This window comes from Cynocephalus volans, chromosome 6, assembly GCF_027409185.1.
Source record: "Cynocephalus volans isolate mCynVol1 chromosome 6, mCynVol1.pri, whole genome shotgun sequence".
In the NCBI taxonomy this organism is placed as follows: Eukaryota; Metazoa; Chordata; class Mammalia; order Dermoptera; family Cynocephalidae; genus Cynocephalus; species Cynocephalus volans.
In genome coordinates, this window is record NC_084465.1 from 12,530,945 (window position 1) to 12,554,866 (window position 23,922).

The following is a 23,922-nucleotide window of genomic DNA, read 5'->3' on the forward strand; positions in this document are numbered from 1 at the left end:
TCCTTGAAAGATATACAGTACCAAAGCTCACTTTAGAAGAAATATGTAATCTAAATAGTGCTATAAGTATTTTCAAATTTATCTTATAAAAAATAATGTATAGAAAAGTGACAAATTCTGTGGAAAAATAGGGTGGTCTTTTGAACAAATAGTGCTAGAAAAATTGGATATCTATATGCCAAAAACTAAACATCAATTCTTACTTTATACCCTATAAAATTAATTTGAAATGGTTCATAGACCAAAGTAAGTCAAAAACAGTAAAAAAAAAATCTTTTTGACCTAGGGTTAGGCAACTGTTTCTTAGATACAACACCGAAAGCATAAACCATAAAAGAAAAAGTTGACAAACAAGACTTCATCAATCTTAAGAATTTCTCCTCCTCAAGAGGCATTGTTAATAGAATAAAAAAACAAAACACAGATTGGAAGAAAATATTTTCAAATCACATGTCTGACCAAGCCATTCCACTCCTAGATACTTTCCCAAGAGAAATAAAACCATATATCCATATAAAACTTGCATCTGAATGTTCATAGCATCTTTATTCATAATAGCCAAAAACTTGAAAAAATCTAAATGTCTATACAAATTATGGTAAATCCATGCAATGAAACTCCACTCAGCAATAAAAAAATGAACTATTGATATACACTGCACTATGGAAGAATCTCAAAATGATTACACTGATGGAAAGAAGCCAACCCCCTGCCTCCAAAAACAGTATATACTGTACAATTCCATCTATATAAAATTCTAAAAATGTGAACTAGTCTATAGTGACAGAAAGTAAATCAGTTCCTACTTGGGGCATGGGGTGGAGGGATAGATAATTTACAAATTGACATGAGGTTTTCTTTGGAAGTGATGGAAATGTTCAATATCTTGATTGTGGTGATGGTTTCACAGGTGTGCACGTATGTGTGCGTGAGAGAGAAAACTCATTAATTTATCCACTTTAAATAAGTGAAGTTTATTGTAGGTCAATTATACATCAATAAAGCTTTAAAAATAAAAACAAACAATTTTCTTGAGAGGAAAAGTGAGAACTGGTGAACTTAATGTACTACCTAGCATAATTTCTGAATAGAAGATTAAAGAAAAGTTTCAGGATACAAGAACTAAAAAAATGAATAGATCGATGAATTAACAAATAAAGCAATAATTACGATAATGAAAATGATAATAGCTAATATATATTATTTAGCTACTGAGTAACAGACATTGTAGTAATCACTTTCTAACACGTAGCGGAGACTGTGGTGGCAGCAGAGTTGACCACTGACAACTCACAGTTGACTCGCTCCCTGTCCGGTATTCTCTGACTGAGGAAGCTGGCCACCCAAAGCTGTGCTTTTTTCCTGGGGAGTTACCTGCATTCAAGGACTGGTCCAGGCAACAGTGCAAAGAATCACCTCCTTGCTTTAATGCACACATCTGAAGACATCCCAACGCTAGAGCTCCCTGTGGAATCACCTGCCTCTTCGGTTGCACCTGCAGAGCAGTTCAGCTTCTTCCTCCACCAGCCTTTCAGTCTCCTACGGCATCCTTCAATCTCCACAGGTGTTGATTCCCAGAAATTTCTCCAAATAACCTCCTGTATGAAAATCACAGAGGCTCAGAATCTTTTTCTCCAGGAATCTGACCTAAGGCTATTGATTGTTTTATTTAATCCTACAAACAACTCTTAGCGGTAAGTTCTATTAAATCTATGTGTGAAGAAAGAGTTAAGGTTAGAACATTTAAGTAACTTGTCCAACATCACTAGTATAATAATTGGAGGAGCTGTTAAATAAACTTGGGGCTCTGTAATACCAAAAGTATACTGCCTAAGGGTGGGTTTATCATGAATGAATTATTAAAATCTATCCTAATATCTTTTTTGATGGCATTTTCAGATTGAAAGATTATATAACTGCTGAAAGCATAGTTTATCTTGATTGTATCAAAATATGTCTAATAATAGCTCTATAAGGTGAAATGAGACATAAATGATGGTATAGATAGATGAGTTAACAGCTAGTTGAATCACTGTACCCAATAAGTGTTGATTAAAAGGGCCATGTAAAACTAGCCTGTGTATTTTCTGAGGGCAGCATATTGCTAATACCTACCCAGGCCTGCCATGTATTCAGTGCTGATGAATGCTTCTGGAATTTAATTGGAGCCCCAGGGCATTACTGATAGACTACCATCAAGCCCTATTCTTGAGCTTGTCTTATATGGTATTTACATCAGTGAAGTGAATAGGGCTTGCAATCATAATTATAAAATCTGCTATAAATGTTCCATTAAAATAGTACTGATAAGTTAACAGTTTTAAGTTACACATTAAGAGAAAATTCAAAGATTTGTAAATCATCAATAGTTATTCTAAAAACACTTATTGAGCAGCCACTATGTACTAGATCCTCTGCTATGAAGCTACAAAAATGATTAAAATATTTTTGATTCTGTGATATAAGATGACATTTAATAGGTCTTATGTGAAGTGCTAGACTTACTTTCAAAAAAAGGAATTGAACAATTTAGGATAAGTGGTCGAGGTGTTGGGCTGGCATTGGGATGATTATACATTTATGGAACACCTAACAGGGTAATATTGTTATCAAGATTATCTGAGTCAAATTTATGCTGACTTAATAAAAACACAATGTCTAGATCAATCAAAGGCTGAATACCCAGCTCTATTCTGACTTGGTCTGACCAAGTCCACAGTACTATATTCAATCTAAGCACTACTTTAAAATCACATTAAAAATACCAGAGCCAGCATTTAAAAATAACACATACTAGCAGTTACCTGGATTAAAGCAACTGGAACACTCGGGCACATATACTCTAGAAAAAAATAAACGGACTAGGATTTTTTAGCCTTAAGCAATGAAGGCTAAAAAAAACACAAAAGCCATAATTCATTTACTACTGGGTGTTATGTCAAAGAGAGGGTCGGCTTGCTCTTTAATTCCTCAGAAAGAAAGGAATAAGGAAATTACAAGGAAGCACATTTTGGTTTCACCTGTTAAGGTTTTACCTATTAAAGAACTTGGTAACATCTATACCAACTTTGAAAGAGGAATGTTCTCTCCCAGGATATGGTGAGTTTTCTCTTCAATGAAGTACATTTCTCAAAGTAGCTGCATAACGTGGGATGAGCTCATTAACTTCTAAAGTTTCTTCCACTTCTAAACATCTTCTTGTTTTAGGATAAATCATTTAATGTGGTAAAATGTCATGATGGTTAACAGAATTCGTATGTCCTTTAAAAAAAAGTACATACTTTATTTCCTGTAGGGAAAATATGGTAAAATGGTCAGGGCCCCTCAGATGTTCAGAATCTTGCTGATCATTTGCTGTAAAAAGCCACATGTGCCCAGGTGTTCCTTGGTTACCATCTAATGTAATTGCGTATGTGCACCCAGCTGTCCTGGGTTATGGACCTAAGTATAAAGGACTAAAAGCTCGGATACATCGCGCTTCTTGGGATCCTACAGGAGGCCACTAGGGCAGCTGCTCCTAGTTTGAATAAAGCCTATTAGTTTTTTATCCATGGCTCCCGGGATCTTTTCCTATTACCTAGCTCATGGATATGTGTATGAAGGGTTTGTGACCCAATCTGTACAACGTGCTTGAGGGGTCTGTGAGCCCTAGCCCTAGCAATACACTTCCTATAATGATATATTTGCTCCCCAGAATATATTCAGGTAAGCTTACTGAGGAAAATTAAATTCAAAATGTGACAATATTTGTGGAATAAATTTGAACAAATGGATCTTATACCTTTTTCTACTTATTTAAAAACTCAGGTTGTTAACAATACCATAAAGATAGCTCACTATAATAAATGTTAGATACTTGTCTCATGACCTTACTATGCCACTAATTTACAGTATTTCAAATCTTACAGGACTATCTATACCTCTTGAATAAAGGGAATATGAACATGCTATAGGCACTATTGTTGGTCTTACTTTAATGAATTTAAGCAGAAAAATCAAAATATTGTACTATATATATCATAAATATGATTTGTACTTTTTTTCATCTTTGGCCAAAAGATAAAATAATGTAAGACAGGAAATACTTAATAATTTTTTAAATGTTTTCCAAGCAGATAATTAACAACTGTTATGAATATTGGATGTGTTATTAAAACTGACTTAATATTTTTGCATTATATGTTCCCTAAAGAGATTTAACTAAGATCCAAAGCAGAGCCCTTATTGCTCTCAAACAAACAAAAAAAATGGTGAAAACCACTCATGTGGACAAGGCAGAGTTCTGACTAATTATAGAACAATGGGTCTTGTCCTGGAATCTTTTCAAAAATAAAATAACTTAGTGATTTTTATAAAATTAACCTCTTTTTAAAAAAACTCTCCACAGTGACTATTAAGGTCAAACAGCACACATTCTTTAATGATATATATTAGCTGTAAAATACATTCGTTCCAAATTTGTAAAGAGGCTAATGATTCATTATATGCAACCACCAACTCAAACATTGGTGTTTTAACAGAAATCAAACGTGTTATGATTCTAGGACAACTAAAGAACAGAAAGTTGTGTTTCCATTTTGGGATATTGTATCCAAAAAAAAAAAAAAAAATGGCAGAATATGGACAAATAAAGCAGTAATTTAAAAGAGTTGAAACTTAGGGGAAAAAATGAACCAATCCTTGGGGGAAATTTTACAAGAAGAATTTTGATGGAACTGTATAACAACTTGTAGCTTTGAAAGTTTTAAAATCATTATCAACATCCTGATAACAAACATAAAAGAAGCACTTATTATGTGCAAGCATTATTCTAAGCACAAGGATAAAAAGAGATTTAAGAATTCTACCTGTCCTTGCTGAGCTTAAAGTTTAGCAGTCAGGGATAGGATATTGGCCTTACCATAAATGCCACAATTAATTTGCAATGGCTTCTCGGAGTGCTGTATAGTAAAGGGACTTGATGTAATGCCAAAGCTTTACAGGAAGGGACTATTTCCATTTATTAAAGCTTATCATTGGCAGAGGAGAGAGCAGTGACCTCACATGGATAGGCAGTATGCATTATGGTTAAAAGCACATGCTCTGAAGCCAGACAACCTGGCATAAGAAAAAAAATGAGTATAGCAGCACTAATTAGACACATTCGTATTTACACACAGAGAATAGAGAGAGAGAGAGATAAAGAGAAACATATTGCATTGTATGTAAGTGGATAAATGGATGATAGAAAGATCACACACAGATATATTAGATTACTCTGCACCTAGATACTAAAGGAATATTCATAGAAAAAGTGGAAACTAAACTGGTGTATAGGAAAGGCTGGGAACTAAATAAGTGAAGTTAACATTACAAACAAGGGGGTCCAGGCTGAGCAATTGCAGGCTTTTTATTTTTATGGAGAAACTTTTTGGATGAGGTAGAACTTTTTGGATGAGGTAGAACTTTCTTAAAAGAGCCATGGAAAACACAGAATGCAAGGACAAAGACAGTAGATGTTGTTTTATGCTTTAGGGAGTATCAGATTTTTTTTTTAACAAAGAAGTGTATTTTAGAATGAGTGGCTCTCAGAAGTATGTAGAACTTCTGGCAGCTCAAGGAAAATAGCATCCACCTCAGTCAAATTCTTGCACAGATCCTCCAAAAATCTATACTGAGCAACAACAACAAAACCCAGTATATTCTGACAATGTAGAAAGAATGTAAGTTTTAAAATGAGAGGAGGAGAGACGACCTGCTGCTGCAGAACTTTCTATTTCTCGAGACCTCATTCAAAAACTGGCAACTTATAGGTTGCTTCAAGTAAATGGATCACAACAGCACAACCAAATGTAGTATATGTTGCCTCCATGAGAAATTATTAGCTCTTAGCTCTGAGGTGACACTAATCTCCAGAGGCTCAAAATGCCAAATTGGTTCATCAATCAGAGTAGGGAATTTTGGAGATCAGATACATTGGAGTCTTGCAAGTAGTCCATTTTACAATGAGTCCAGTGGACCTGAAGGACCATTCTGAGCTTACATTGTTTGGAAAAGCACACTATGCAATGGTCAAAATCTCCATACTGTTTTAGTGTGGATGGGGGTAGGGGAGGGGACTATAGTAGTGTCCAAGGACAACTGCCTCTCCCAGAATTAAAAAATATGTATATAATATGCATTTCTGGAGGAATTCCCAAGATTGATGCCAAAAGTAAAGAGCTGAAGGTGCAGGGTGTTAATTTCTGTCATATTCCTGCATACTCAACTGTTTGATGAATACAGGGGCTTAACAGATCTTGAAAGGTGATGGTAGATTATCATAAACTTAATCAGATAGTGATGTCAATCACAGCTCCCATTTCAAATATGGTATCTTCGCTAATTCAAATTATCAGAGCTCCTTACAACTGGTATGCATTTATGCACTTCTTGAGCTAATGATTGCTTTTTTCTCAATCCCAATTAACTCCTCATCTCTGTCATATACTGTCTGGAGAGATCTCTTGTATCCCAGAAAATATCATGCTAGTATTTAATATATTGTATTATACTAATTAGAACTGGTAAAACCATATTCTATTAGTAAGCCTTAGTAAGACACGTGCATGTCAGCAGGGGATAGACAAATTCCACGGAAATTCAGGGGCCTGATATATCAATAAAATTGCTAGAGTTCAGTGTTCTAAAACATGACAAAATATCTCCTGTTAGAGACAAGTAGTGATACCTTTTCTTAGTGTGGCTAAGCAGGTAGAAGATTATATCTTCCTTTATGGCTGAGGTCAGCAAACTTTTTCTGAAAAAGGCCATGTAATAAATATTTTATACTTGTTCACCATAGTCTCCCTTTTGTAACCATTTAACTCTGCCATTGTAGCACGAAGCAGCCATGGAGAAGCAATGAATGGGCATGGCTGTGTTCCACTGAAACTTTATTGACAGGTGCAGGCCATATTTAGCCTGGGGGCCATAGCTGGTTAATCCTTGCTTTCTGATATGCCAGGAAATCCCAGCATCCTAAGGTTATTGACTGTTGTATCTAGGTTTAAATTAGCCAGCCCCTCCCTCTGGGAGAAAGGAAGCCAACTGAACAGCAGCCTTAGACTAGGTGATGCAGGCCTTAGACTAGCCTCGTAGGTCTCACCTAATGGGGTGCACCATCAAAAAATTTAGAGACCACATTTAAATAGTTAATACTCTATGAGTATGGAGTATTAAGTCTTAAGATTTTTAATACATCATGTTCTCATAGAGTGGGAACATAAACACACACACACACACACACACACACACACACACACACACAAGTATTAAACGTTGGGGAATACCCTTCCTAAATATTTCCTCAAAATTTCAGTGCTCCTTGCTTAATGGCTAGATGGAATTTTTTAAATGAACTTTACTTTCTGAGATGACACTATAAAATTTGCTGTTGCTTTGGAGAAGCAGTAATGATTTCTCTTCAATTTCACAAATCTAAACATGCGATTTCTATGATCCCTCTTGCACTCACCACAGTCCACATGAAGTTTTCCTCATATATAATGTTAATGATTAAACAGTCACATTCAGTGTGTATTTAGTTCATTGTTTCTTTCATTACCTTGCTTATCAGTGTTGTTCCCCTGAAATTGTAAGTATAGATCATACCTGTTTATATCACATTAAATACAATTGATATTTAGAACAGTGCTCTGCAGCTCAGGCCTACGTGATTGTGACTTGCTGTGGCAAGGACCTCTTGATGTGACAAAAGGGGAGTACAATGTCATCATTCAATCTCTACACAGACCTTACAATAGTTCAGACATTGCCAGACAGGTAACTAATTCCTTTCCCCATTTCTGCTGGGATATTGTGAATTGCTTATTACTTCTCTTTGATGGGTAGCTGATTTTTTTTATGCACTCTATGTCATGACAGTCTGAGTAATATTAATGCACCGTTATTACAAAAGCTATTTCATTTTTTCTTTAATGATTATTTTTCCAAACAAGTATTGAGAAGTAGGAATCCTTACCTCTTGTCCCTGCTCTTCCATTTACTGTGTGTGTAACTTTAAGCAAATCACCTCCCTCTCCCAGGCCTTATTTTGCTTTCCACCTATAAAAGGAATAGATTGTAGTAAATGTTCAAGTTATGACATTTTCTAAATGCATAAAACATCTTCACTGGTATTAAACCAGCTGTTCTTTTCTGCAAATTTTAACATATCTACCTACAAAGTGAGAAGAATTGTTTAAAGTTGTGATTAACTTAATCACTGTTTTATCTTGTTATCTGTTTTTCTTACTGGAAGATACCTCATTCAGACACTGCATTGTATCTATTTTTTAAAAAAATAATAAAAGGATATATTTAACAATGTGGACTACTTCATCCTTTTGCCCAGCTTTGATTTCCATAATCTTAAACTACATCTGTAATTACTTTTTTTTTTTTTTTTTTTTGCTGTGAAAGTACTTTTTATTTTTTGTAGGTTTTTTTTATTTTTTAAGTAAATTTCATTGTGTATATTTGAGGTTTACAACATGGTATTATGGGACACATATAGATAGTAAAATGGTTACTATAGTAAAGAAAACTAACATGTCTGTCATCTCCCGTAGTTACTTTTAACCACTTCTTTTTAAGTCTCCTCTTCTGGCTCTTCATCCATCTTTCCCCTAAGTGCCTGTATACCTCGCGGCTCTGCCTACACCTTCTCTTCACTCACTTTACGCAGTCCTGTTGGAGAGCCTTATCCACACCCCTGGTTGGAGTGCCATCTGTGCATCACGACTGCTGATTTACATCTCCAGCCTGTATCTCTCCAGAGCTGCACCCCCCGTTCAGGTGCCTACTTGGTGTCTCCAATCAGATGTCCTACAAGCACCTCAACTGCTGTGGAGCTGATGCTGAACTCATCACATTTCCCCAATATTCTGCTGCTTCTCTATATTGCCTATTATTGAATGTCACCATCATTCATCTAATTGCTCAAGTCGGAAACCTGGAAGTCATCTTTAAATCTTCCCATTTTCAATTCCTACATCCAATTAATGTCTCTGAAGAATGTGACAGTGTGAGAAGTTAAAAATTAGACTGCTTTGTGTTTGTGCAGTGTAACAGGCCCCTGCAGAAAATATCTCACTCCAAATAGAACACAGGATTTGGTCCAGGTGAGAACAAGTTCATGAATTCATTTTGTAAAGGTAGAATTAACATTGAAATAGTATATTCTTCTCTAAATTTGAAATTTACCTCCAGGCTAAAATTAGTAAGATGATGTAAGTGAATATTTTGCTAATTGGCTGCATTTTCTTTAGTTAGTTTAATAAGATAATACTCTAATCCAACCCAGAAAAAAAAAAAAAACTCTTTTACTTTTATTCAGGTTAAAACAACATACATTTTGGTCTAACTCAGATTGTTTGAAAGAAAAGATCTAGAAAGAGGTCCTATGAGATTAAGGTTTGTGCTGGTTTGTGCTAATTTTTGCTAAATAGGAGAATTATGAAAAAAAATTCTGCTTCCTGTTATTGTATCACACACAGTCTCTTTCATACATATGAGGCTAATGATTTGTTACCCAAACTGATCCACTCCATGTCAAGTGACTGCAAAACAAACAAACAAAAAATACAAACAAAGCTTTGGACTATGACACTGTCTCCCTTTACCTTATTTGAAGTTTATTTTCCTTCTACTGTAAGTAAAGAAACCTCATCAGAAAATACTTACATAGGAACATGCCTGAAAGTACTTTTAAGCATATAAATTGCAGCCACAATAAACAGGTTTTAAATTTGTTTTTATTTTTACAAAGTGTTTACTATATGTTAGTGCTAGGCACTCTTCTAAGTACTTTATAAATATTAATTTATCTAATCCTCAAAATGAGTCTGTAAGATTGTTGCCTATAAAATCTGTAAAATAGAATAATGCCCATTTTACAGATTAAGAAATTGATTATTAGAAAGGTAAATTGCCTAAGATCACATAGCTAATAAGCAGTCTAGCCAGGATTCAAACCCAACTGTCTGGCTATAGAGTACGTGTGTTTAATCACAACACCTGAATCACAACATTGCTTAATCTGATTTTAATCAGATTTCAAACTTAAACAGTACATGCTATATTTCTTTGGAAATTTTCAGGATAGTCAACTCATTTTATATGAATTTTTGGATGTATGGTGAAGCGCTATAAAAATCTTCACAACCTGTATGCAAATCTCCTTCTTTCTATTAGACACAAGAGAAATGGTTTCCCTGCTCTCCAAGTATCTGTCAGAAATTAGTTCCTAGAAAATATATTTCTGTCTTAAATTTAACTTTAACAAGATCAAGGTGATATTTAAAGATGAAAATATTATTTAGAAGTGATTCAGGACATAACAGCAACAGACATAAAATGCAATAGAGGTTTCTGAAAAAGACAACAGAAGTTTTGTCCTAAAAAAATAGAAATGTTTGGAAATGCAGAACACACACATCAGCAATTCACAAAGAAGTCTACAGTAATATGTAAAATGTTCATAAGCAGAACCTGGCCAGGTGGCTTTAAATGAGTTTGGGGAATAGTTTTGTAAATATCAGATGTGTTTGGATGTTCTGTGAAAGACATCCACACAAGAGCACTTACATGAAGGCAATTATTTTAACATATGTTCTTAATGCTGACATATATCACAAATCAAATTAATCTCAGGGACAATATTCCAATTTTTTACATCTTTTCTGATACTGAAACAGTTATTTTAGTTTTCTCTGTGCCACTCACTGTACAGGAGCTAGAGAATTTTGTAAAATTTCCACAAGGCCACCCTTTAAGTAATGTGCTGAGGGAAGCAAATGGTACAATATAATTACACATATATGCTTAAAACAGATAAAACCAATTATGAAATAGTAACCAAAAGTATTGTGACATCACTAGTGTTTAGCCTATAAGGTTTGCACAAACTGAAATGATAAAATTATGTGGCTTTTATTTACATTTCTTGTTGCCAATGTTTTTGCCAAATGAAAAAGTAAGCTGAAGTGGACCCTTCGTATGTTTTTCTTCTTTATCAAATTAATTTTGCAGACAGATCTACCATATGACCCAGCTATCCCACTGTTGGGAATATACCCGGAGGAATGGACATCATCAAGTTAAAGGTATACCTGTTCCCCAATGTTCATCGCAGCACTCTTTACAATAGCCAAGAGTTGGAACCAGCCCAAATGTCCATCATCAGACGAGTGGATACGGAAAATGTGGTACATCTACACAATGGAATACTACTCTGCTATAAAAACGAATGAAATACTGCCATTTGCAACAACATGGATGGACCTTGAGAGAATTATATTAAGTGAAACAAGTCAGACACAGAAAGAGAAATACCACATGTTCTCACTTATTGGTGGGAGCTAAAAATTAATATATAAATTCACACACACACACACACACACACACACACACACAAAAAAAAAAAAAAAAAAAAACAGGGGGGAAGAAGATATAACAACCACAACTACTTGAAGTTGATATGACAAGCAAACAGAAAGGACATTGTTGGGGGAGGGGGGGAGGGAGAAGGGAGGGAGGGAGGTTTTGGTGATGGGGAGCAATAATCAGCCACAATGTATATCAACAAAATAAAATTAAATTAAATTTTTTAAAAAAAGAGTCAAATTAAGCTCATTCAGTTCCTTACTGAGGATGTCTTGCAGTATCACCTTGTGACTGATGTGTAAGGCTGAATTCTCTGGCTGTTCTTGCTGCTTACTCAGAGGGCCATTACCACCCCTTAAATGTCACTCCTGTGTTCCTATAACTGCTACCATGTGTTTGGTACCTCTTCGCTTTACACAGAAAATGCTACGCTATTTATTCTTCCATATGTGTGAGAGGTTCAGAATAGTAAAACAAGCTCACAATTGATCTCAGCTTTGCCTGATTTATAAGACATAATAATACCAAGTTAATAAACACCATAAGATTTTATTAAACTCAGAGGTAAATTTAACTTAGGAATACCTTTCTGGAAAGTTTAAAAATATATACTTAATTTTAATTAAATATTCCTGACCATTAAGAGTTATTTAGATTATCATTAAACAAGCCTATACTCAGTAACTTTGCTGGTTATTTATTCATGCTTCTTCCACAGAATTGATCACTTAGACTGTGATTTCTCTGAAAGAGAGCTCTCAGATCATCTGATCTTCTATTCCTTTAACAGTCCCTATGAGATGCTTGACATATAGTCACCTCCTAATATATATATGTTTGTTCAACCCAGCACTTATTAAGTGTGTGGTATGGACCTAATTCACCTTATAGGTATAGGACCACTAAAGAGGCTACTTTCAAAAAGCTGTCTAATAGAGGATATCCACGTATGGTAATAGATTTTCTGCAGGAGTATGCATAAAATCCTAGGAAAGTACACAGAAAGTATATCTACCTAAGAAGGAAGAACAGGTATTACCTTAAAGTACTTAGGTTAGATAGGAAATAGGATGAAAAAGAGAGCAGCATGTGCAAAGTTACTGAAGCATGTGATAGAGTAATGTCCAAGGTTCCAAGTCATTTAATAGCTGAAGGATAGAGTGTGTGAATGTGGTAGGAGTTGGGAATAGGGTTATAAAAAAGGAGTGGTAAGAGACTGTAACAGCAGATCAGAAAAATTTTGAGCAACGTTTAAGCATGTGGATTTTATCAGGGAGGCTAGGAGAACTAGCTGAAAGCCATTAAATAGTGAAGTAATAGGATTTACTAGGATTTTGGAAATAACTCCTCAACAGCAATGTATAGATTAGATTGGAGGGTGCTGCAGTAACCCAAGAAAAAAGGAACGATGGCCTAAATTAAAGCCATGGCAGTAGAAAAAGAAAAAGAACATTCTAAGAGGTACTGTGGAGATGAAATATATAAGGTATCAAAGTGGTTATAAGAACAGTGAGAGAACAGAGGAGCCAGTTATGTCTCCCAAGATTCTTATCTGGCCAACTGTGTAGATCCTGGTGGCATTCACCAGGACAGAGCATATGAGAGGAAGAGTAAATTTAGTAGTGATAAGAGAAAAAAAGAAACATTACATAAAAAGAGAAAGATAATACTAATGTGCTGAGTTTGGTTGCACCTTTGCAATATTTGGAAAGGAGGGACTAGATAGAATAGTGATTGAAAGAGCAGACTTTCTGTAAAAGGGCATGATTATAATAGTGCTCGTCCCATAGGGATACCGTGGGTGGTAAATGAGTTAACATATAAAAATCTCATAAGACAGGGCCTGGTATGTAAATGCTACCTAGTAATATTTTTTGTGATTATTTTTATCCAACTCGAGTTACCCAAGTCATTTAAAAAGGGTACTGAAGCTCAGTAAAGAAATATGGGCCAGAGAAAGAAATTTTGGAATCATCCTCATATCAGGCAGTGTTTCTCAACCCTGTTGTGCATCAGAATCACCTAGGAGCTTAGAAAATGTGTTTGCCTCAGCCCTTCCATTGGTGATTCTTTCTAATGAACAGCCAGCAATGACAGCATGGGGTGGATAGAGATAGAAGATGGAATCACACACTGGATGAGATTTCCCAGGATGAGTGGGCAGAGTCTTTCTAACAAGACCAGCTCTTTCACCAGATTCTGTAGTTTATTTGTCATAATGGGACTACAGACCAACGTGAACCACAATAGAAAGAGCACTGTACTTCCACATAGGTATTCCTAGTACTTCCTACTAGGTATTTTCAACAGAAACACCTAGTAGGAAATACGTAATTCACAAAGACCACTGTCACTTTATGCAGCTTTATATAACTGGGCCCTAATCTATTATATGTGGAAGAAACAAGTCTCAACTAGGCAGAACTAGTCTAGAATTTTGTCTAAACATAAAACCAGTATTTTCCCACTATATTATAAGATACATTTGGAAACAATAAACGTATACTCCAGTTTGGCTAATTGTGGAATAAATATAGAGAACTAGAAATAATGCCGGAAAAAAAAAAGGTTTGGCGGTCTACTTTGTGTCCTGAGTCTCAAGGAAAAGAGTGACCACTAAATTCGGGAAACAATGGAGAGAATGGTACAGGGCATCAATGATTTTTGAACACTTGCATTCTACTCCATCAATATTTCTTTTTTTTTTTTTTAATTTTATTTTGTCGATATACATTGTGGCTGATTATTGCTCCCCATCACCAAAACCTCCCTCCCTTCTCCCTCCCCCCCTCCCCCCCAACAATGTCCTTTCTGTTTGCTTGTCATATCAACTTCAAGTAATTGTGGTTGTTATATCTTCTCCCCCCCCCCGGTTTTGTGTGTATGTGTGTGTGTGTGTGAATTTATATATTAATTTTTAGCTCCCACCAATAAGTGAGAACATGTGGTATTTCCCTTTCTGTGCCTGACTTGTTTCACTTAATATAATTCTCTCGAGGTCCATCCATGTTGTTGCAAATGGCAGTATTTCATTCGTTTTTATAGCTGAGTAGTATTCCATTGTGTAGATGTACCACATTTTCTGTATCCACTCATCGGATGATGGACATTTGGGCTGGTTCCAACTCTTGGCTATTGTAAAGAGTGCTGCGATGAACATTGGGGAACAGGTATACCTTCGACTTGATGATTTCCATTCCTCTGGGTATATTCCCAACAGTGGGATAGCTGGGTCGTATGGTAGATCTATCTGCAATTGTTTGAGGAACCTCCATACCATTTTCCATAGAGGCTGCACCATTTTGCAGTCCCACCAACAATGTATGAGAGTTCCTTTTTCTCCACAACCTCACCAGCATTTATCGTTCAGAGTCTTTTGGATTTTAGCCATCCTAACTGGGGTTAGATGGTATCTCAGTGTGGTTCTGATTTGCATTTCCCGGATGCTGAGTGATGTTGAGCATTTTTTCATATGTCTGTTGGCCATTTGTATATCTTCCTTAGAGAAATGCCTGCTTAGCTCTTTCGCCCATTTTTTAATTGGGTTGCTTGTTTTCTTCTTGTAAAGTTGTTTGAGTTCCTTATATATTCTGGATATTAATCCTTTGTCAGATGTATATTTTGCAAATATTTTCTCCCACTCTGTTGGTTGTCTTTTAACTCTGTTAATTGTTTCTTTTGCTGTGCAGAAGCTTTTTAGTTTGATATAATCCCATTTGTTTATTTTTCCTTTGGTTGCCCGTGCTTTTGGGGTCGTGTTCATGAAGTCTGTGCCCAGTCCTATTTCCTGAAGTGTTTCTCCTATGTTTTCTTTAAGAAGTTTTATTGTTTCAGGGTGTATATTTAAATCATTAATCCATTTTGAGTTGATTTTAGTATACGGTGAGAGGTATGGATCTAGTTTCATTCTCCTGCATATGGATATCCAGTTATCCCAGCACCATTTGCTGAAGAGGCAGTCCCTTCCCCAGTGAATAGGCTTGGTGCCTTTGTCAAAGATCCATCAATATTTCATAAGCCCCAACAATGAGTCAGACACTGTTGTGGGTTCTAGCATTATAACACTCAAGAAAAGTAACAAAATAATTGTGTCTCCTAAACGCCTGGGCACTTGCTGCCACTAAGAAGTCTGGAGCAGAAAGTGAACCGGTCATGACCCTTTGTTCTGAGTTTCTGTTGTTGCAGGAGGTGGCAGAAAGTCTTGAACCATGAAATACTAGTCTGTCCTCAAAATATACCAGCCAAAACTGAAATACAGGCCCCACAGATGAACTTTGGTGAACTTGCCTTGTTTTAATGCTAAAATCTCCATCCATGGAGGAGCCAGGACGTCCACAACCTACCTGTCCATGTTTTATGTCAAGGATCAACCACTACAGAGAAGTATCAATTCACCACCTGTGCACTGTAACCTGTGCTAGCCGAGGACTCAAGGTTTAGCCTATGTGACAACTTCCTGAAGTCTCGATGCTGCCCAAAGGTCACATTCCTTCCTGGGCCCAAATGCAAATTTGTCTTCAGAACAAACCGATGAACTGTGTTCTATAGTTGACCAAACCAAATTGAGCAAGTTTGTAGCCTTCATTTACCTGTGAGAACCTCAATGAGAACTTGGGCAGGAAGTTAGGTGGGAACTTTGGCCATATAAGATAACAACCCCTTTCCCTTCTTCAGGAAGACACTGCTTTGGGAGCGATCCCCAGTGTCCCCTTACTTGCAAGTAATAAAGCCTTTTCCTCCTACTGCGATCTAGGTGGTTTTGCGCTGCACGAGAAACAGACCTCTGTAGTCCAGTAACATTTGCCATCATGAAGCTTAAATTCTAGTAGAGGTGGGGCAGAAAATTAATCAAGTTAAATTTATAATAAGAAGGTAATAAATGCTACGAAGAAATAAAAAGTGGAACAAGGAGGGGAGAAGGTGACGATAGAGGAGGAGGCATCCTGTTTTGTATGGTACTATTTTATACAGATGGCTTCTCTGGTGAGGGACACTTGAACAAACCCCAAAGGCAGTAATGGAGGGAGCTATGCAGACATTGATGGAGAAAGCAGGAAGAACAGCAGGTGCAAAGGCCCAGGCACAGAAGGAACCCGTATTTCCCTAAATCCCTGGTTCTGACCACCTACATGTATTTTTAGATGAAGGCCTAGGTCATTTAATTCAAAGTTTGTTTTTGTGTTTTGTTTTGTTTTCGATAGATAAGAGTTTTCACAACATAGGGTCTATGGGAAGAAGAAAAAAAGAAAAAAAGAAAAAAAAAAGTTCCTCCCTATCCTCTTTGTCCTCTAGGAAGATTAGAGCCAAAATAACTGTTTAACAAATCTACCACTAGCATTCCTGTCTCCAATGCCCTACTATCATTTTTTAGTACACCAATTTTCTCTTTTATTGTCTGTCCACTGAAGATATATGGAAGCAGCCCTTTATTGTTATATGAAACATTCCCTGCAATTTGGGAAGGCTGAGGTTTCTTTTTGCACTTCTAATTATGAAAGGGAACCAGGACACAGCATGTTCGAGGATATCAAGCAGCTGTGAAAGAACGCTTCTCTGGTGCTTTGATTCATTAAAAAGTATATTTTGCTCCTTTCTGAGTAATACCTCCTTAGAATTTCTATAACAGAATGATATTCTGACCAGTTTGATAGTATCACACATGTGAAAACTTTATTTTCTCAGCATGTTGAACAGAGGCACAAAGTTACATGACTTTCGGGATGTTTTAGAGGACATAAAACACCTCAGAGAAAATTGTTTCTTAGTTATAGCTTCTGTGAAGCTAGCACAAGTTTCAAGTTTACTAGTGTCTTTTCAAATTGGGAATATTATAAATTTGATTTTTTCTCCTCATGTCATTGTGGGTCTTACTCTTTTTATTCTCTTGGTACTCCCTATATTTGATCTAACTTCTGTCCAACAGTAACACTTCATAATTTATAACTCTCTTAAAAAACAAAGGGCAAGGGCAATCTACCAACAACTACTGCCATGGTAGAGCATTCTTTCTTGCCTCTGATGAAGAAAGTTTCTAGGGGGAGAAAATGGCATAATCAAAGAGGAAAAATATGGTCTTAAATTTAATCTTGATTCAATTATTGAACTTGAAACAGGGCCTGCTTTAAGCCATGACAATGTTGGTAAGATAAGGCAATATTATATGACATGATCTACAAGACACTAGGAAGTTCCCTGCTTAAAACATACTAACCTTTTCATAGATGCTCCATTAGTAATTTATTCCTTTAGATTAAAAATTTCTTTATCCCCACAATTTTCTTTCATCACTATTTATGGAAGGGCACAGATGTAAAACATGTAATGGATTCTTTTGATTGAGTTTATTTGGGACTTTTCTTTCATATGCTAGAGTAATGAACACGCAGGAATATTAAGGTAATAGCAGAAAAGGATACTTAAAGTGCAGGAAAGTGATTGTAAAACCACACTAAATTCATTCCTTTAATGTTTATCCTAGAGTCAGCCCTTCATGAGACAGCAAATGGTTAATATTCTTATTAATCATGTAACAAACTTACCATAACCGCAGAGGATGGGGAATGGCAATCTGGCACCTCTTGAATGAGCTCCTCTCCTTTAGAGATACAAACACAGAGCAAACACTCCCAGCCATTTTCATCAAATTAAATCTGAACAGGACACCCATTTGGATGGTCTCAGTCTATAGTAATTTTAAGTACATGTTTTACATCTTCTCTGACACAAAAGAACAGTCATAAAAAGGTGACAATTTGCCACTTACAGGCAAGTCACAAGTAGAAAATTACTCCAACCTGACAGAATAGTTTTTTTTTAAAATAATATGAGGATAGCTGCCTTTAAGGAAGCAACCATTTGAGGGCCTAAATCCCAAAGAATAAAAGCTTGTATAATGTAAAGGTTATAAAATAATTGCACATGACCATAAAAGTCTCCATAGCATAGAAAAAAAAAATAGTTTTTGCCTTTTCCTTATACCATGTGTCAGCAAAAGACAGATTATTATCATCATTATTTCTGTAGCCTTCTTCATTATCCAAATACTTTATAGACATTGATTAGTTAACTCCTCTACAATCCCTGCCAGAAAGGTCAGTGTGATTAACCTGAAGGCAGAGCCAGAGAGCCCTGAGGTTAAGTGATTCATCCTCTCCTCCAAGGAGATCAGTGGAGGACAAGATCTAAACTCTAGAGTTCTGTCTGAGGCTGGTCCTATCCTTGCTGACATGTCACAATGAAAATGCTCTTTTTCTCCTAGCACAATTGATGCTCAGAAGTCTCAAGATTATACGCATTTATTAGTAAAGAATACAGTGTTATCCCTGGTGAGATTCTCTGTTCAGTTAGAATAAGTAGATTTGGGTAAACTTTTCAATCTGTGGCCAGTGGAGGCATTTCAGGTCAGAGCTCTTATATCTTCATGCAACTGTTTATTCTTTCTATAAATATTTATCAAGGTCTCATCATGTCCCCAGAGGCACTTCTAGGCTCCAGGGATACTGAAATGAATTTGAGAGCCAATGTTCTGCTTTCATGAAGCTTACGTTTTTGTAGGGTGTGACCAACAATAATAACCTTAGAGAAACAAGAATAATAGCAAACAGTTATAAGGACAGGAAGAGAATTAACATAGGATAATGTGGAAAGGGGTGACTGGGTGATTCGTTAGATTGGGGAGTCTGGGAAAGCCTTTCTGAGAAGGTGGTATTGAAAGTGAATGACCAGGAGGAGCCAGCCACATGAAGAAGAAGGCAAAGAAATAAACTCGGTCTGGTCAGGGACCTGAGCGCGATTCAGTGTGACTGGAACATAGTGAACAACTGAGAAAGTGGACTAAGTCAAAGTCAGGGACATAGGCAGGTCCAGAATGTGTCAGAGAAAGGAGGTTGGAGTTTATTCTAAGTGCCCTCGGAAACCACTGGAAAGCTTTAAGTGGTGAGGTGACGAAATCTTATTACTGTGTGCTAAACATGACCCTGTTATCTTGGTAGGGAGGGGGAACAGCAGAAGGAGAGAGGCCCAGGAACTGGCTCTTGCAGGTTCAGGTGGGAGAGGGTGGCCTGAGCAGGGATGGTGGCAGTGGAGACGGAGATGGACATGACTGGATGGATCTAAAATAGGTTTCAAGAGTACAGTTGACAGGACCTGCTCATACAAGTTTGTGAAAAAATAAAAGTGAAAGCTAATATGAATCTTTCTATAAACTTCTTGAAGTACCCATGTAGATGTGGGAAATACAGGCAGTGAAGAATCAAAGACAACTTCTATTTCTTCAGGTGGATAAAATGGAAGAGAATTATCAGGAAGTGTTTGAAATCTAAGGCTTTTCATAATGCATTTTAATGTGGGGTTCGGAGATCTTTGCCTACATTTTTCTGATCAAATCAAGCAGGAAATAAAAAATAATTTGAGTGTAATGGTAATGGTGATGGTAATGGTTTTTGGTTCTCTACTGTAGAAGACACTGAAAGAAAATAAACTAGAAGACTGGATCAATTCCACCATTGTTTAAGAAAATCTTAAAACTAAAACCAATGTGAATCCACTTAAAATTATTAAAATATGGAATGAATTCAAGTAAATTCTGTGATCAAACATTTGTTAAACATTTACTTATGTTAAAAAGCATAGAGATATTTTCACTACAAAACGTAGTAAAAACCCCAGCCCTCAGAAAGTTATGTTTTAGTTGAAGAAAACTAAAAAGCAATTACCATAATTAATTATTTAATTGCAATTGATATGAAGGAAATAAGGGGGAAATGCATTGCACCAGAAAAAGAAAATATCAAGATGATCTGAGCTACTCTAGGAGGTCAGCAAGGACTTCTTTTGGAAGTAACATGTAAACTAAGATCGGAAGGACTTAGCTGGAAAGATTCTGTGACCATCACTGGGAAATAATATAAGAAATATGCTCACTCACAACAATGTACTAACTACAGCCAGTATGTCACCTTCTTCAAATTCTGGAGGGAGAGCGTCTGGTCAATTGACTGCCTGGCCTTAGGGCAGGTTTTCATTCCTGATTCAGTTGTGGCTTGGGAATAAGAATGTGTCATAAGGAACAGGCGCCTGTAGTTTCCAAAGACTAAAGGAGAAGCTGTTAAGCAGGAAGAGAAGTTGGGTATCACAGCAAATTGACTTATGTTTCTAATATAACCCTCTGCTCACCTTTGCATTCCCAGAGCTCAACAGAGGACCAGGCATAGAGGCAGCAGCGTGATGGGTTCAGTGAATAAATGAATAAAGGCAATTAAAGACAAAGCAGAGGCAATTTTGGGCTCCTGTTAAATAGTAAGGAAGTCCATAAACCAGATCAATCATGGCCCTATTCCAAGAAACTACTACCACCATTCCCATCATCTTTTGGAGGTATGCCTTACTGACAAACTTGCTAATAAAATTAGGTTAGAGATATTTTGGTTATTACTGACATCTAATTTTTGTCACATCTGAATTCAGCGCTTCTCAGACTTTACAGAGCATAAAAATCACCTGGCAGCATATATTAAAATGCAAAATCCTAGGTCTCACCATTTCAGTACCACCAGAGGGGGATTCGAGAATATGAATTTTAACAAAGATCCCAGGTGATTAAGATATAAAGGACCAAATTTACTTTGAGAAACACTGCCCTATAGTCCATCTCTTCCCAGCTCAGTCTATTGTATATTTAAATGGTCTCGTGGATTCTCTTTGCCTTCCACTATTATTGTCACTGACAGTTTAGACTTCATCACTGATCAGTTAGATGCCAAAGGCCACATGTCTATTCTTTCTTTCTTGGGTCTCTCTCTATCCCAATTCACCTTGGACTTTAATCCAAGACTATTCTACCCAAATAATGATTTCTGGATGGCAAATGGTCAAATGACTACCAAAAGCAACAGAATCCAGAATGTTTATATTAGAACTACAACTTTGAATTTTATCTTTTCTATGTTTTCATTTCCTCAAAATTGAAGTCTTTTACTCGATCTGTCTACAAAAGAATCCTACTTATTGGATTCTCCAGAGTTCCCTGTTTCAAATGACCTGATACTTTGTGGGGAGCTGCCCACGTTACACCGTAATCGCCATTACAAGATGGCGCCGGCCGACACTGACAATCGGCAAAAACAAGTCTAGAGCGCATGTGCTGGGAAATTCCCCGACCTCCAGTCTCTGCCTCTCCCATGGCGTCATCTGGGCTGATGCACGACCGCCAGTCAGAGAGGGACACGTCCTAGGCGAGGGACAGTTTTCTATAAAAGGGAACGGGCTTCTGTACTTGGGGTCTCCACCCCGATAAGCTTGTGCTCTGCCTCTCAAGACGCATTAAAGCTTTACTGCAGAAGGATCCTGTGTGTGCCGCGTCGTTCTTGCTGGCGAGACGGTTGCGCGGGACAACTGGTGCCGAAACCCGGGAAACTTGTGACATCGTCAGCACCTTCGGAGACCCCCTGGTGACAGGGAGGATTCAGAACTGCAGGAGGGTAAGTTCAGAGAGGTGTGTCTGTTCTTGGTCTGGGGTGAATTTGGTTAGATTACAAGGTTTTAGACTCATCCCTTGGTGTGGTCAGACTGACGTAGATACGCAGCTGCACCTGAGACCCGTGTGAGCCTCTCGTACATAAGGGAGCGGTGTGTCTCACAGCGCCTCCTAAAGCAGGGCGCATTATGGGTTCCACGCAGTCTATGGTTACCGCGTTAGAGGCTGTGCTGAGACAACGTGAGATCAAAGTAGGGGGCCGTGTACTCAGAAATTTTGTGAAAGAGGTAGATCGTGTGGCGCCATGGTATGCCTGTTCCGGCTCCCTAACCTTGAGCTCTTGGAACAAATTGGGCAAAGACCTTGACCGCAAGTACGCAGAGGGAGACCTACGTCAGGGCACCAAGACCATTTGGAAGTTCATTAAGAATTGTTTGGAGGATGAAGGCTGTAAACTGGTAGTGACAGAAGGACAAAATATATTAGAGGAAGTCCAAGACAGCATGTCAGAAACTGAACGGAGTGAGAGGATGGGTACCCACAAGAGGAGAGACGTCTCCTGTAGAAAAAAGTGCCCTCCCGGTAAGTCTACGGACGAGGGAGAGATTCTAAACCATCAAAGTGATGTTCCCGGAAAATCTGCCGGGGAGGAAGGGGTTTTAAACCCCCACCAAAAGAGAAAAAACAAAAGAGAGCTTTACCCTGTAGGAGAGCTGAGGGCCATAGACCAAGGGTTGGAGGACTTAAATCTACATGAACCCGACTCTGACTCCCTCAGCCCTAGCGAGGAGTCCGATTTAAAGGAGGAAGCTGGGGGCATGCCACCTTTGAGTGGAATACGTCCGAGACTTTTGAGTCTTCTGTTTCTGTCCAAAGGTACGGACAAAATACGTCTGTACCATCGACACCAGTCTGCCTTTTCCCCCCTTTCGTGTTTATTTTAGTTCAGGATGCAGTACAGGAAAATCAGATTACTTGCACCAATGAATCCTGCTTTTATGCACAGTGTTGGAATGCTACTGGGTTTAAATTGGCTGTGATTGCGCGAATGCCTAGGTGGGTTCCCGTTCCTGTGGAGGCCCCTAATGCTATGTCCTTATTCAGGCAAAAGAGGGATTTTGGTTTCACCGCAGCAATTGTTACCGCTGTCTCCTTGGCGGCAGCTGCAGCTACAGCTGCGGCTGTGTCTTTGGGTACCACGGTTCAGACTGCCTCCACATTAAATAATTTGTCCTCTTCTGTTGCTCAGGCCCTGAACACACAAGCTGCGATAAATGCTCAGTTAAAGGGAGGATTAATGGTGGTTAACCAGCGGGTAGATCTAGTACAGGAACAAGTAGATGTTTTGTGGCAAGTAGCACAGTTGGGGTGTCAGTGGAAATATTCAGGATTATGTGTAACCAGCATCCAATATGAAAATTTTACCAGGGCGGCAAATTTGTCTCATCAATTGTCTAAGTATCTTTTAGGAAACTGGACACGGAACTTTGACGACCTGATGCAAGAACTGCGCTATGCCATTGTGTCTGTGAATTCAACAAGAGTGGATGCCTCCTTTTCAGCTGGACTGTCCTCCTGGATCACAACTGCCATGTCACATTTCAAGGAATGGGTGGGGGTGGGGTTGTTTGGAGCGGCCCTTTGCTGTGGACTAGTGTTCCTTCTGTGGCTGGTCTGTAGGCTGAAAGCCCAAACACAAAGAGACAAGGTGGTCGTTGCCCAAGCACTTGTGGCTCTGGAGCAAGGAGCCAATCCCGATATTTGGCTATCTATGCTCAAAGACTAGTCCCCCCTCTTTTCGGCTGGCCTCCCTGAAAACTGGTCAGTGGGGTTCGCCCTGGCTCGTGCTGGCCCACAATTCACAATTCAGAGTCCGCTCCAGTAGATCCAGAGACGGGCAACTTCCCCCCAGACGTGTGCCGACCTAAGACATGGTGCCTGGTGGCGATAGGGTTAACCTTTGACGGGTAAGGTCACGGCCTGAGGTGGGTCGACCTAAGACAGGACTACTGGCTAGACATGTTGTGGCCAATGAGCTTGCT